Source organism: Bidens hawaiensis, unplaced genomic scaffold (assembly GCF_021521415.1).
Source record: "Bidens hawaiensis isolate Kalapana, Puna unplaced genomic scaffold, B.hawaiensis_p1.1 tig00004412_1, whole genome shotgun sequence".
NCBI classification, from domain to species: Eukaryota; Viridiplantae; Streptophyta; class Magnoliopsida; order Asterales; family Asteraceae; genus Bidens; species Bidens hawaiensis.
In genome coordinates, this window is record NW_027491265.1 from 963,347 (window position 1) to 977,579 (window position 14,233).

The window sequence follows — 14,233 nt, forward strand, 5'->3', positions numbered from 1 at the left end:
TACAAGGGTCATAGGGTAATTAGTTGAAACAATGTTTAAGTTATACTTAAACAAGTATGCAAAGTCTAGGGGTTAGAGTGTCAACGTGTCAAATTTGTAACTGCCAAAAACATGTGTCTGTAATTTGTTTTGTAACTGCCAAAAACAAGTGTCTATATTTTGTTGATCACAAAACGTTGCAACCCTAATCATAATGCCTCTTGGTGATCTATTTAGGCAACCTCTGATCATTCAATCATTCAATCCAAGTTCAAGTTCTCAATAAGATTGTTGTTCATATCTTATTGTTCATCTATTTCCATTGTCAATTCATTGTGAAAGATCAATGTTGGGCCAACAAACTTAATATATAGAAGTCCAAAAGAGGTTAAACTTAATATATACAAAGCTTGTTAAGGGTCGAAGAACCTAAACGAGCTTTCCATACAAGTCTCGAGCTCGGGTTCGATAACTATACGGGCTTTATTTGAGGCTTGGGCTCAGCTTGTTTCGACCTTTTTATCGATCTGAACTCGAGTATTTTGCAAGCAACTCATCTCATCTAGTTTTAGACCCACGTCCGATTGTCAATATCAGTCTCACTGCTGGCTATTCTGTTGGCAAACCAGTAATGGTTAGGTTTATATTACTATTTGCTAATATAACTGTTAATGAGCTTATAGTATGTGTTGCTAACAATGATAGTAAGCAACACACTAAGCAATCTAATAACTTTATGGAGGAAAATCCAGATAATAAGCCAATTTGAAAAGCTAATAGTATGCCTTCTGTGAGATCTGTAATGAAAGACAGAATTCAAGAATCAGAAAAAATTAAGCATGACTCGATCTGGAATTTTATGATTAATACAAATGCTAGAAGGTCTGAATATCAGTAATTCAGTACTAGGGGCTATTCAAATGAAGAATGTTGTTTTTATTCAACCAAATTTGCAAAGATTGATTGAACAGTGGGCTTTGTTTTCTAAGAGAATATCAACAGGATTGTGTTTCTTTGATTGAAACTGTTAGAATTATGGATACCACACATGTCTATATAAAAGTTATTCATAACCAACACATATCAATTCATACAACAATAGGGGAAAAAATATTAAAGAAACTGCATAGTGCACACAAATAGTCCACAAGGACATCATGGCTACTTATCTTGGCCCCGAGAGAAGAGATGATGACAATCGTGTGAAATCTTTCTCGTCCCCAATTTCTGTTTCCTGAATTCTTGGATCTGTGAATTTGTAATCCAAGTTTGATTCAACAGGTACTACTCTTTCCAACACCTTAACCACCGATGACATTGAAGGCCTTCTCTTAAAGTTTGCTTGTAAACACCATGAAACCACTTTCATCATCTCCACTACTTCAGTATTATGTACTTGCATATCTTCACTATGTCTGTCAACCATTTCTAACAATGTTCCTTGCTCCCAACATTTTTCAAACACATTGAGCAAGTACCAGTTTTCTTCTTCTCGTAGTGATCTATCGAAGACTTTCCTACCACATAAGATCTCTAGGAGAACAATCCCAAAACTGTATACATCCAGCTTTTCAGTGATAATTGAGGTCCGCCACTCTGGAGCAATATAGCCAGGTGTTCCTTTAATGGTAGTCATCACTTCAGTTTGAGTTTTGTCAATGAGCTTAGATAACCCAAAATCAGATACTTTGGCGTTGAAATCCTTGTCTAGAAGTATGTTTTGTGGCTTAATATCAAGATGCACAATTTTTTGCCTACAATCCTCATGGAGATATGCTAAACCTTTGGCTATATCAAGAATGATTTTCTTTCTGCTTTCCCAGTCGAGTATTTGCTCCCGAACTCCATGGTAGATCCACCTATCTAATGAACCATTACTCATGAAATCATACACTAGAAACCTTTGTGACTTCCATGCACAGAATCCACGAAGTCTAACTAGATTCACATGGTGAATGCTGCCAATAGATTGAACCTCTGCTAGGAATGATTTCTTAACATGCGCAAGACCTTCAAGACATTTTACTGCAATCTTGGTCCCATCTCCGAGAGTCCCTTCAAAAACTGATCCGTATCCTCCTTGACCAAGCTTTTTACTAAAGTTCTTTGTGGTGGTTTTCAGTTCTTCATAAGAAAACCGAGTCGGCATTCCTGGAACTTGATCAAAATACTCTTCCTCCATTTCAGCATCCATTTTTCGCTTATGGACTTTGTACATAATAATCCCTATGGCAACCACAAGAAGAAGCACAAAACCTCCAATTATAGAGCCTACTACTCTTGCAACTTGAGGGGACGAATGATTCGTAGAGCCTGAAATTGCTGTAACCGGAGGAGACAAAGGAGGTGATGTAACATTCCAATGAGGTGATGTAACATTCCAATGAGGTGATGTAAAATTCTGGACTTTTATGAAAGCTAAACAAACAAAATAACCAGAATTTTCATTCTTCATTGTAAATATTTCCGAAGGTAAAAAACATTTTCCACTTGAAACATTGAATGAATACTGAAAAAAAGCTGCCTTGCATGAACAATTGTTTAGACATGCTTGTTTGCAGGTCTCCATACTCACCCCTTCCATGTCTGCGGTAAGAGTGAATTACTTGACATGATCGAATGTGATAAAATGTTGATGCTGCGTAGAATTACAAGTGAGAGGAGTAATTTCAGAGCAACCCAGGTTGAGTTGGTGATTGTTCACTGGTCTAAAGTATTCTTTTGTGGGACAACTACATTGTTGTTTTTGATCAGTGGAGCAAATTGAATTTCTTCCACAAGTCAAGGGATAGCCGCACTCTCCTACATAACTATTTGTAAGTAGATCGGCTACTACTGTCCACTTTAAAGAATCAGATTGCCATTCAAACACTCGCAAGTGCCCATCTGGCATCAGTTTCATATACTGAGCTGATGATGCTTGAGGTATGTCAATAGCATCGTCAGGATCACTTGGCTCGGAAGAATGAATAAATAGTGACAAACTCCCATTCAAGAACCTAATGTATCTTCTACCTTTATTTGTTTCATTGCCATATAGATAGTTAAACTTACTGTAATAGGCTTGAGGTGGGTTTGATTCAACATAAACAAACAAACCTTTATCCGTGACTTTAAGAGAATACATACCTTCCTGACTTGATGAATTGGTTAATGAAACACTAGATATCAGTTTTTGACCTTGAAACAGTTTTTGGCCAGGTAACAAAGAGTCTGTTGGGTGATCAAAAGATTGCCAAACTACCGAGTTATGGTCATTGAACAACACCAGATTTCCAGTATCAGTTAGGTTCATGCCAGCTACTGATTTTCCTGTAGTGTTGGTGGTCCAAACTATGCTTCCATCTCCATCCTTTAGCACCAAGTCTCCAGCTGCAGTGAAATTCAATATTGCATTTTCCTGGACCGGATAGTCCCGGTTGGCTGACCAAACAACCTTAAATTTGGAACCGCGGGTTCCAAAAATGAATATGGAAAAGAAGTAAGAGGTACAGTTTTCTTCGCAGTAGAAGCCACAAGCAAATTGAGCTACACTGGTATCTCTAAGGAGGATGGGTCGGGGCACGACATTGTCCTGCAAGTAATCGGTGGTCCATGTGGTGGAAAGATCGGCTGTAGGAGATGATTCAAAACACCAAGCAGTGGGTGTGTAGCAACATAACAGGAGAAGTAGAGAAAAGGCAAAGAAGAAACTAGAATTAATCTTCATGACTCATGAAAATTGAAGATACTACGCAGAATTGATGCATTAATTATTCAAAATGGCCAATATGTTAAAGTCAACTCATTGCTATAGTTGACTCATTTGAGGCCAATCATCCTTTTCATATAATGAATAAAACCGTGTCATGAGCATGTGGTACTCTCTTTTCATATATTAAAACCAAGTCAACTGTTTACCTTCATAGTACGGTTAAAAAACAATTATGTAAAGAAGAAAAAGAATCTGGAATGCAGATAATAATTGATATCAAAGTATCAAACAGTTAAGTATGTAGCTGAATTGTAGACTTGGGCATAAAACTCGTTCCGGACCCTTATACCCGACCCGTTTCAGTTTCTTGGACGTACCCAGGACAGACCCACCGGAAATCCATTAGCAATAGCTAAGTAGGTACACATCAGAATAATTAAACCACAGGTCATGACCATGTATACAAAACACCAAAGTCAGCGATATAGTTGACTGATGACTCGTGTGAGGCCCAAACTTGAATAAGAACGTTGGGCCGAATGGATGGAAGTGGAAGTGGAGGTTGCTGGGGTTAAAGAAATGTTAATTAATATAACAAGCACTTAAGCCTATGGTTAATTAAGTTGGTAACTCAGATTTTCTATGCAATCTGTTTTTGATCGTGTATTTGTTTGCGTAATGAGAAAAACAATTATATTGCAATCCTTTATATGAAGAAAATCTAAACTTGCAGGTATGCAAAGTCTTTGGAAATTCAAATTGACATAATACAAAAGAAATTAATGAAATAAGCGATTGCCAACTGTGGTCTGTTGTTTCCACCTGATCAATACTGGTGAAGCAGAATACAGGACACTGACATAGTATAAGTAGCTAAAACCATAATAATTTGAATTTATGACAACCATTATAAAATTTACTAAAAATAATATATTTCAAGCACAAAGTAATTCTAGTTTGAAACAAAATACAGAGGCATAGAAATGATTCACAAGAACACATAACACTAGTTACTCACCTAAGCAGAAGGCAATAACAATGTTAAATCTTTCTCATGACTGCTGTTTTTTGGTACTCTTGGATCCGTGAAGTTATAAGCCAGGTTCGATTCAACCTCCATTCCTCCTTCTAACACCTTAACCACCGATGACATTGAAGGCCTTCGCATATAATCAGTCTGTAAACACCATGAAGCCAACTTCATCATCTCCACAACCTCCGTACCATTTTTGTGCATATCCTCACTACTTATGTCAACCATATCTAGCAAGTTTTCCTGCTCCCAACAATTTTGGAAAACACGGAGTAAGTGCCAGCTTTCTTCCGGCCGAGATCGGTCAAAATTCTTTCTTCCACATAAGATTTCTAGAACGATTCCAAAGCTATACACATCCACCTTTTCGGTGATAACTGAGCTCAACCATTCCGGAGCAAGATACCCTGGGGTTCCTCTCATTGTAGTCATCACTTGGGATTGATTTCTATCTATAAGCTTAGATAACCCGAAATCAGATACTTTGGCGTTGAAATTGTCATCTAGGAGAATGTTTTGAGGTTTAATGTCTAGGTGGATGATTTTTTGTCTACATTCTTCATGGAGATATGCTAAACCTTTGGCTATATCAAGAATGATTTTCTTTCTGCATTCCCAATCAAGTATGTGTTCATGATTTCCATGATAGATCCACCTATCTAATGAGCCATTACTCATGAAGTCGTACACTAGAAATCTTTGTGATTTCCATGTACAAAATCCCCAAAGTCATGGCCGACTGGATGGGGGCGCCGGTCGGACCACCGCCGGGGCACGCAATTTATAGGGGCCAAAACTTTTTGTATCTATATTTTTTATATATATACATTTAAAAGTATAAAACTTAGATAATATGAATTGCTCTTTACCATCTTATAATTATTGGACCCAAAATTCTTATTTTATTCATAATCCATTAAATAATGTTTAAATTATGGGGCCCAAACTAAAATAAAACTACAAAAATAAATAAAAACCCGATGTAAAATAAAAGAAAAGGCGGTCGACTGAAATTTCTCTTTGGTTCATTCCTTCTTTATGAATGCTGAACAGCGACTAACCTAGTCGACCACCACTGTGTTAACCACCAGGCTCCTCCACAGTTGACCAAGCTTGCCACCAAGGACCAAGCTATTTTTTTTTCCAATGCTAGGAGAGTTTCACAAGTCATTTGTTAATCGTTAGTTATTACAGTATTTTTTTAATAATATATATTCAATGTTTATTGTTATAACATTAAGCCTCGTTTAAAAAAATTAGCTTATATATTTCTTTACTCGTTAAGGCTATGGGCCTTTTTATTTCGGCTCGACCGAGGTATTCAAATCCTCTGAGACGGCCCTGCTCAAAGTCTAACCAGATTCACATGGTGAATGCTACCAATGGATTGAACCTCTGCTAGGAATGATTTATTAACATGCGCAATACCTTCAAGGCATTTTACTGCAATCTTGGTGCCATCTCTGAGGATCCCTTCAAAAACTGATCCATATCCTCCTTCACCAAGCTTTTTACTAAAGTTCTTTGTAGTGGTTTTCAGTTCTTCATAAGAAAACCAAGTCGGCATTCCTAGAACTTGATCAAAATACTCTTCCTCCGTGTCAATATCCCTTCTTCGCTTGTGGACTACGTACGCAATAAACCCTGTGGCCACAAAAAGCAAAAGCACAATACTTCCAATCATAGAACCTACAACTCTTGCAACTTGAGGAGACGAAGGATTGGTAGAGCCTAATTGTGGTGCAACTTGAGGAGAAAAATGAGGTGATGTAACATTCTGGACTTTTATGGAAGTGAAGAAACACTAAGTGACCCCGACAGATTACGGATAATCTTAGGGTTAAGTAGATGTTTCCCACGAGGGTTAGGTCCGGCAAAGATGATTATTCTTCTGATGACCTGCAAAACAGACACCGTGAGCTCGTCACTGAGAAGGGGGGGTACCTCCTTATGACCACCCTCCGGCGTGAGAATCAGACTAGATTGCTCTGAATATAGGCGTATATTAAGAGAAATAGCTAGATAATATCAGATGATATATGATGGTATAAGATGATGATACCGTTCCAAGGTGTTGAAGTATTTATAGCCGAAGGTAGGTTTCCAAGCAGGTACAGCCAGCTGTATAATATTCCTTTTCTACCAACTGTGGGCTACGCACGTGCCATGCTGGTGGTTGGTGGGTAGGCAGCGGCTGATAGTGACATGGCCGGCTGTGTACTATTCCTTTTCCACCAACTGCAGGCTATGTACGTGCCACGATGAGGGTTGGTGAGTAGGCAGCGGCTGATAGTGACATTTTGTACTAGAGCGTGCCCCTCCTCGTACTGTTGTCAGTGAGTTGTCACCCTGTGATTGGTTCATGGGCTGCTTTGGTCAGATCTTGTCTATTTTGTCCATACCTTGGCAGGTATAGTACAAAAGATCATCCAGAAGCGTACGGACTGGCTCATTTGGGCGAGAGTATTCCCGCCTTGCTCATTCCTTCTTCGGGTGACATTACTGAATTATTGAGAGTTAGTGCCTTGTGCGTGTAGCCTTACTATTAGTGCGGGTAGCCTTCCCTGATGGCTTGTATCCGCAGCTGCGGGAACAAGCGGGGTACTTCACCATTGGGAGGCTTTTCCTGCGGGAACAGCTGGCGTACTGTGCGTAAGGTCTTCATCTCTCTGAGCATGGTGGGTCCTGCGGAGCCAGTTGGTCTTTGCGCAGACGTCCCTCTTCGAGGTGAGTCTTGCGTGTCCAACTGGGCTCTGCTGGGACCTACCTCTTCAGGAAGCTAAAGTGTCAGAAATTGAATGGTAAGATTATTATTGAACAAAGATTTAGAACCGAATGATTCTTACAAAATATTCTAAAGATAAAATTTACATGGATGAACCCTACATCAATGAAGAGACGTCCCTCTTCGAGGTGAGTCTTGCGTGTCCAACTGGGCTCTGCTGGGACCTACCTCTTCAGGAAGCTAAAGTGTCAGAAATTGAATGGTAAGATTATTATTGAACAAAGATTTAGAACCGAATGATTCTTACAAAATATTCTAAAGATAAAATTTACATGGATGAACCCTACATCAATGAAGAGAACTTTGAGACTACATTGTTGATAATTGATTTATCTTTCTTGTGTATATTGGAGCCATAGCAGAGGAGCGAATAAATAGCCGAGGTGAAAACGGGGCAGCCGTTGTACCCATCGGACCTTCCAAAAGAGACTACGGAGCTTCCATAGAAGATAACCGCTTGATGCACGAATAATCCCAGATTTGTGCTAATGATGTTTATGAATTTATGGAAGCAAGGACAGGTGGGCCAAGACTCGAGAGACCCAAAAGATGTCCAGTAGCCTATAAACAAAACACAAGTCCAAGAAACAAACATATAAGTATAGGATTATCAAATGGAAAGATAAAATTATATATTTTTTAATACCTCCCCCCCTCAATTTGATAATCAAACATATCATGCAAAAACAACTCATTAATTAAAAACTTGGCGTTGCCAACATATGAAATCATCATATTCTACTCTCAAGGAGTAAACGGATTAGAAAACATGTTTCTGATAAAATAATATCATATGGTTGTAAATAAATCTCATATCTGATCAAACAAGGAATCACATGATCCCACACGGTAAAGAAAATGTAACGCCACAAGGCATATCATAATTTGTAGTACTCACCACAAACAGAACAATCATATAATATATCCCAATTAACCAGAAACATATGATTGCATAAAGATATCAGACACATATATGATAAAAACACAAAGTCACATGACTTTTAATAGTTCAGAACCATGCCACAAGGCAAAACCTGTGAAGAACTTAAAGACTAATTTGACTTGAAAAAAAAACTTTTACAACTTTACAAGACAAGTATGTAAAGAACATAAAGCCTATTTTAAATCAAGCAAAAACTTTTACAACTTCACAAATAAAAACGAATCATAAGATTCAATAAGAGTATCAGAAACATATCTAGAAACATATCTGATAAGACAAAAGTCACATGACTTTTAGAAAAGAGGAATCAAAGATTCTATAAGACAATCAGCAACATGCCTGATTAGAAAGATAAAAAAACCACATGGCTTTTAAAATTCAGAAAACATGTCTGAAGATAAGACAAGTGAAGAACATAAAGACTAATTTTGATCGGGTCAAAAAAACTTTTACAACTTCACAAATAAAAAACTTGAATCACAAGATTCGCTATCAGAAGCAAATCTGATAAGATAAAAGGCACACAACCTTTTTGAAAGATTTTTTTTTAAAGATAAAAGTCATATAACTTTTGAAGTATTTTATAAAATAAAAGTCACAAGACCATTGGAAAAAATTTGAATCACAAGATTCAGAATAGAGTCACGAGACTCTAAAGAACTCAGACATAGTCTGGAAAGAAGACACTGTCCAAAACATATCTGATAAAACAAGAATCACATGATTCTATAAAACAAAGTCTGGACAAAAAGAATAACATAGCTCAGACTTAGAAAAACAAAGCCAGACAGTTCTTTTTTTTTTTTAAATTCTAACATAAGACAAATAACATATAAGGCTGTTAAAGAATCAAGACCCATCTTGATACTAATCCTGGTTGAAATAAGCTAACCACGTGATTCGACTAACCAGAAACAAGATTATGGATTATAAGATATATTGGTCAAGCAAATCATCATGAAAACAAACAAGCTAATAATCCAAACACGATTTTCCATGATACAAAATAATACCCATCAAGACACGATCATACTTGAAAGATACTTTTCCAATAATGCCATTCAAAAATCAAAACACATAGAAATTGTCACAAAGATTTAACTAATAGACCGTAGATCACATGACAAATTTTAGATTCATAATCATGCAATTTTCCATAACAAGACAAAATGTATTAGAATAAGATGGAAAATATTTGACATTACCGCCACTCAAATCTTATTCAGAACTTTCAGCGCCAAGCAATAATCATACAAAAACAAGAAATTAACACATGACATGCAAAAATAATGGGTCACTAGCATAAAGTTCACTTATCAATGTCTTGTAATTAACAGAGGAGCTTGTAGAAAATGAATTCATGATTATAGATGAATGCTCAAACTTATAAAAGAATACCAATAGAGCAATAGATTAAAAAAGGTTTTATGAAGCAAGATTAGTTTTTTTTTCTTTTTTTTATAATTTTTTAAATTAAAGAAAACATTTTTATATAAACACATATTCTATCACTTTTATGTTATTATGATATTTATTTATTTATTTGTTTTTTTTAAAGAGAATAATATGAAACAAAAAGAAGTTTAATTTATGCCATTAATAGCATTTTGAGCAAATAGGAGTTCTACTTAGATTAAGAAAACAAAATAAAGCATAACACCATAAATAAAAAACTTACCAGTTATGGAAGACCCTCTTAACCACAATGCGAAAAATGATTATCCATTTTGATAAAGCCAGTATTTGCAGCGGAAGAACAGTGGGTTACTAAGCCCTTGTATCCTAGCACCAGTAAACTTAGAACTATTGAGCATCTTTGAACCCTTGAACACCTTCAAATTCATAATAGATGGTAACGAAAAAGAGCAGTAGTCTGTGGGCTGTAATCTTCAAGAACCGAAGGTCTTCTTTGGGAGAACCATTAACTTCACGATAGTCACCAAAACACGATTGAGAACAGTAGCAGAATTCAATTCAATATTAAAACAAAGACAGATTCACTTGACCAGCGTTTGAACCAAGTGTAATAAGAGGCTATATAAGATTTTAACTTTAACAACCAATAGAAACTCCAATTAGATATGGGTTGCAATAATGCAAATGAAGATAAGCCATGCAAAGTTTCGTGGTAGTTAATAGCCACCAACTGAGAAGCAACAAGGCCGCAAACTAAATGTCTCGCCAATTAACAGAACTGTAATTAACACCAATCTAACAGTAACCAATTTAAGTATGAACCGTGAATGAATCATAGTATTTTAACCAAACACAATTACGCAGTGTTTAGATTCTCGATGAAGAAGCATTATTCGGGCCACAAAACAACTTGATGTGCTGAAGCTAACTGGACCGGGAGAGAGGCTTTAACAGAAAGCAGAGCTTGATAGCCCATTGAACCAGAGAACATGCACCATGAAATTAAACCAACATTAATAATATCACAAAAATGTTTGATATTGAATTATAATAAAATATATAACTTAAACACCCCACCACAATTCAAAAGTTTAACACATGAAACAAGTTAACTACATCCATCCTTTTTCTTTTCTTTGTAAAACCATACACAAGTTGTAATTCAAACAGGTTATTTATTTATTTTATATTTTTGTTTTTCCAAAAATTCTAACCCTTTCACACTATTAACCCTTTTGATGAGACACGATAAGCAATAACTTAGAAAGTATGAGATATACTTCCCTGTTTATAACTTAACTTGGTCATGGCTTCCATAAAATGTAGATTGAGATGGCCCATGTAGCTTCTTGATGTCAAATTTTGGCGAAAGAAATGAAAATCATTATGCTGGCATACATCAAGCATTTCCACAAACAAAGCATTTACATCTATAGTTCAATGTTGCAAGAAACTCTACCGTTAAGCCACAATTAAACTCAGCAGTGGATTATTCCGACCATCGATGATTAGAAATTGGAGATCACAAGCAACAGCTAATTAAAAATAGGAGAGTTTGTGCAGCGGATAACGAAGGAAAATAATTTGCAGAGTATAATACCAAGACCAGGCACATGTAACCTCCACAATCCACAAAGATAAGATCAATGAGAAAACCCCCAAAAAAAATCGAACAATAGCAATTGACAGCACCGATAGAATCAATAGACCTTTAGCGAGTAGATCAAATTCTTAATATTGCATCTGAATTAGCCATACCATTGTGAATAGAAGACCAGATAAGAATGACTTGAATCAATTTGGCAGTCACAAAAGAGTAACTTTTGGGTTTGTCTTGAACCACCTCATTTAGGATCCAACCAATGGGCTGAGTATCATCTTCACAATGGCCAATCAGTAAAAAAGGGACGCACAATAACAAGCAGCTCATGGTTACCAACAGCTCTATCCGTCCTTGCACTCAGCAGATTTTTTCTTCAACCAGAAATCCCACAACAATATACAAGACAAAAATACGAATCTGATTGGGACGAAAGAAAGAATGATTGCAGCGATCTAAAGTGAATCTAAAATCGGCAATTTCAACCACTAATTAAGTAAGAGAAACAGCGAATTGCAACCTTCACTAAACAATTTCGGAATCAAGGATGAAAAAGAATGAAAAGTTGAAAACCAACTAAAGAAATAGTCGATAAACACAGAAGCCAATAATCAATGTATTGCAATACAAATTGATTACTTGATGAAGAAATTTCAGGTGGTCGGAAATCTAACAGCTAATCGACAATGTGCAGAAATCGAATGTGAGACCCAAACCAATTGATTGTACCCAGGAGAATGAGTTAGCAGATAAGAACCATCAATTGACAACCAAATGAGCCTAAAGCTCTGATACCATGTCAGAAATTGAATGGTAAGATTATTATTGAACAAAGATTTAGAACCGAATGATTCTTACAAAATATTCTAAAGAAGAAGATAAAATTTACATGGATGAACCCTACATCAACGAAGAGAATTTTGAGACTACATTGTTGATAATTGATTTATCTTTCTTGTGTATCTTGGAGCCATGGCAGAGGAGCGAATAAATAGCCTAGGGGGAAACGGGGTAGCCGTTGTACCCGTCGGACCTTCCAAAAGAGACTACGGAGCTTCCATAGAAGATAACCGCTTGATGCACGAATAATCCCAGATTTGTGCCAACGATGTTTATGAATTTAAGGAAGCAAGGAGAGGTAGGCCAAGACTCAGAGAGGCCCAAAAATGTCCAGTAGCCCATAAACAAAACACAAGTACAAGAAACAAACATATAAGTAGGATTATCAAATGGAAAGATAAAATTATATATTTTTTAACATAAAGCATGATAATAAAGTGGTTCAACAGTCTGCATTGTATATATATCTGAAGGTAAAACACATTCTCCACTTGAAGCATTTAATTGATACTGAAAGAAAGCAGCTTTACATGAGCAATTTTTTAGACATGCTTGTTTGCAAGTTTCCATATTCACCCTCGTCAAGTCAGGGGCAGTCGGAGTGTAGGCAGTGAAGTAACTGATGTTCCTCAGTGTGAGAAAATGTTGATTTTGTATAGAATTGCATGTGAGAGGAGTAATTGCAGAGCATCCAAGGATAGGTTGGCGATCATTCACCGGTCTAAAATATTCTGTTACAAAACAACTACATTGTTTATCGCCCGAGCAAATGGAATTTCTTCCGCAAGGCAAAGGATAATCACACCCTTCGAAATCTAAAGTAAGATCGTCTACCACTTTCCACTCTAGAGAATCAGATTGCCATTCAAACACTTCCAACTGCCCATCTGGCATCAATTTAAAATAATGAGGTGATGATGTATGAGGTGTCTCAACTACACCATTTAAGAAGTTAATGTATGAGTATAGTGCGTTCAGTTCGTCCCCATGCGTAATTAAATAGGGTTGAGTTGGGTTTGATTCAACATAAGCGACCAAACCTTCACCCATGACTTGGAGAGAATAACTACCATTAGGACCGGTTAAGAAAACACTAGATTTAAGTTTTTGACCTTGAAGCAGCTTTTGGCCTGGCACCAAACAGTCTGTTGGGTGATCAAAAGATTGCCAAACTACCGAGTTATGGTCATCTAACAACACCAGGTTTCCGGTATGAGTTAGGTTCATGCCAGCAACTGCTTTTCCCGAAGTATTGGTGCTCCAAACTATGCTTCCATCTGCATCACTTAGGACCAAGTCTCCAGCTGCAGTGAAATTCAATAACGCGTTTTCTTTGAGCTGATGGCCTTGGTTGGCAGACCAAATTTCTATCCCAGACTCAATCCAAGATCCTTCGGTTGGTGAAATCAATATGCCAAAGAAGTAAGAGGTAGGCTCATCATGATCATCATCTTCAGTAAAGAAGCCACAGGCGAATTGTGCTACATTGGCTGTTCTAAGGAGCATCGGTTGGTCATAGGAGTAATTGGTGGTCCATGTAGTGGAAAGATTTGCATTTGCTATAGGCCGATATGATTCAGCAGTGGCCGAGTAGCAGCATACCATGAGGATTACAAAAAAGGTGAAGAAGAAACTGCAAATCCTCATGAGTGCTGATCAGCAATTCTTTAATGGATGATTCTATATTCTGTTATAAAAATTTAGGATGTTGCATTGTTTAATCATTACCCACTTCATTAAATCAATATAGTGCATACCTGTGGTGCAACACCATTTCATGTCGGATTATATGTCATTTTCTCATTAATTTACCAACTTTGTTTTAACAAAGTGAAGTGTTTATAAAGATAACTACTTAATACATGTTACTATTATTAGTACTTACTAATTTTTTTTTATGAAGAAAATTTTAACTAATATATAGGAGAGAGTTAATAGTTAGG

The 14,233-nt window shown here is 36.8% G+C and overlaps 2 pseudogenes; both read right to left on the reverse strand.

Moving 5' to 3' along the window:
• Nucleotides 1-1,134: 1,134 nt before the first annotated feature.
• On the reverse strand, nt 1,135-3,771 carry LOC143626480 (G-type lectin S-receptor-like serine/threonine-protein kinase SD2-5; annotated as a pseudogene).
• A 920-nt stretch (nt 3,772-4,691) lies between these two features.
• LOC143626532 (G-type lectin S-receptor-like serine/threonine-protein kinase SD2-5) lies at nt 4,692-13,895 on the reverse strand (annotated as a pseudogene).
• Nucleotides 13,896-14,233: the final 338 nt, after the last annotated feature.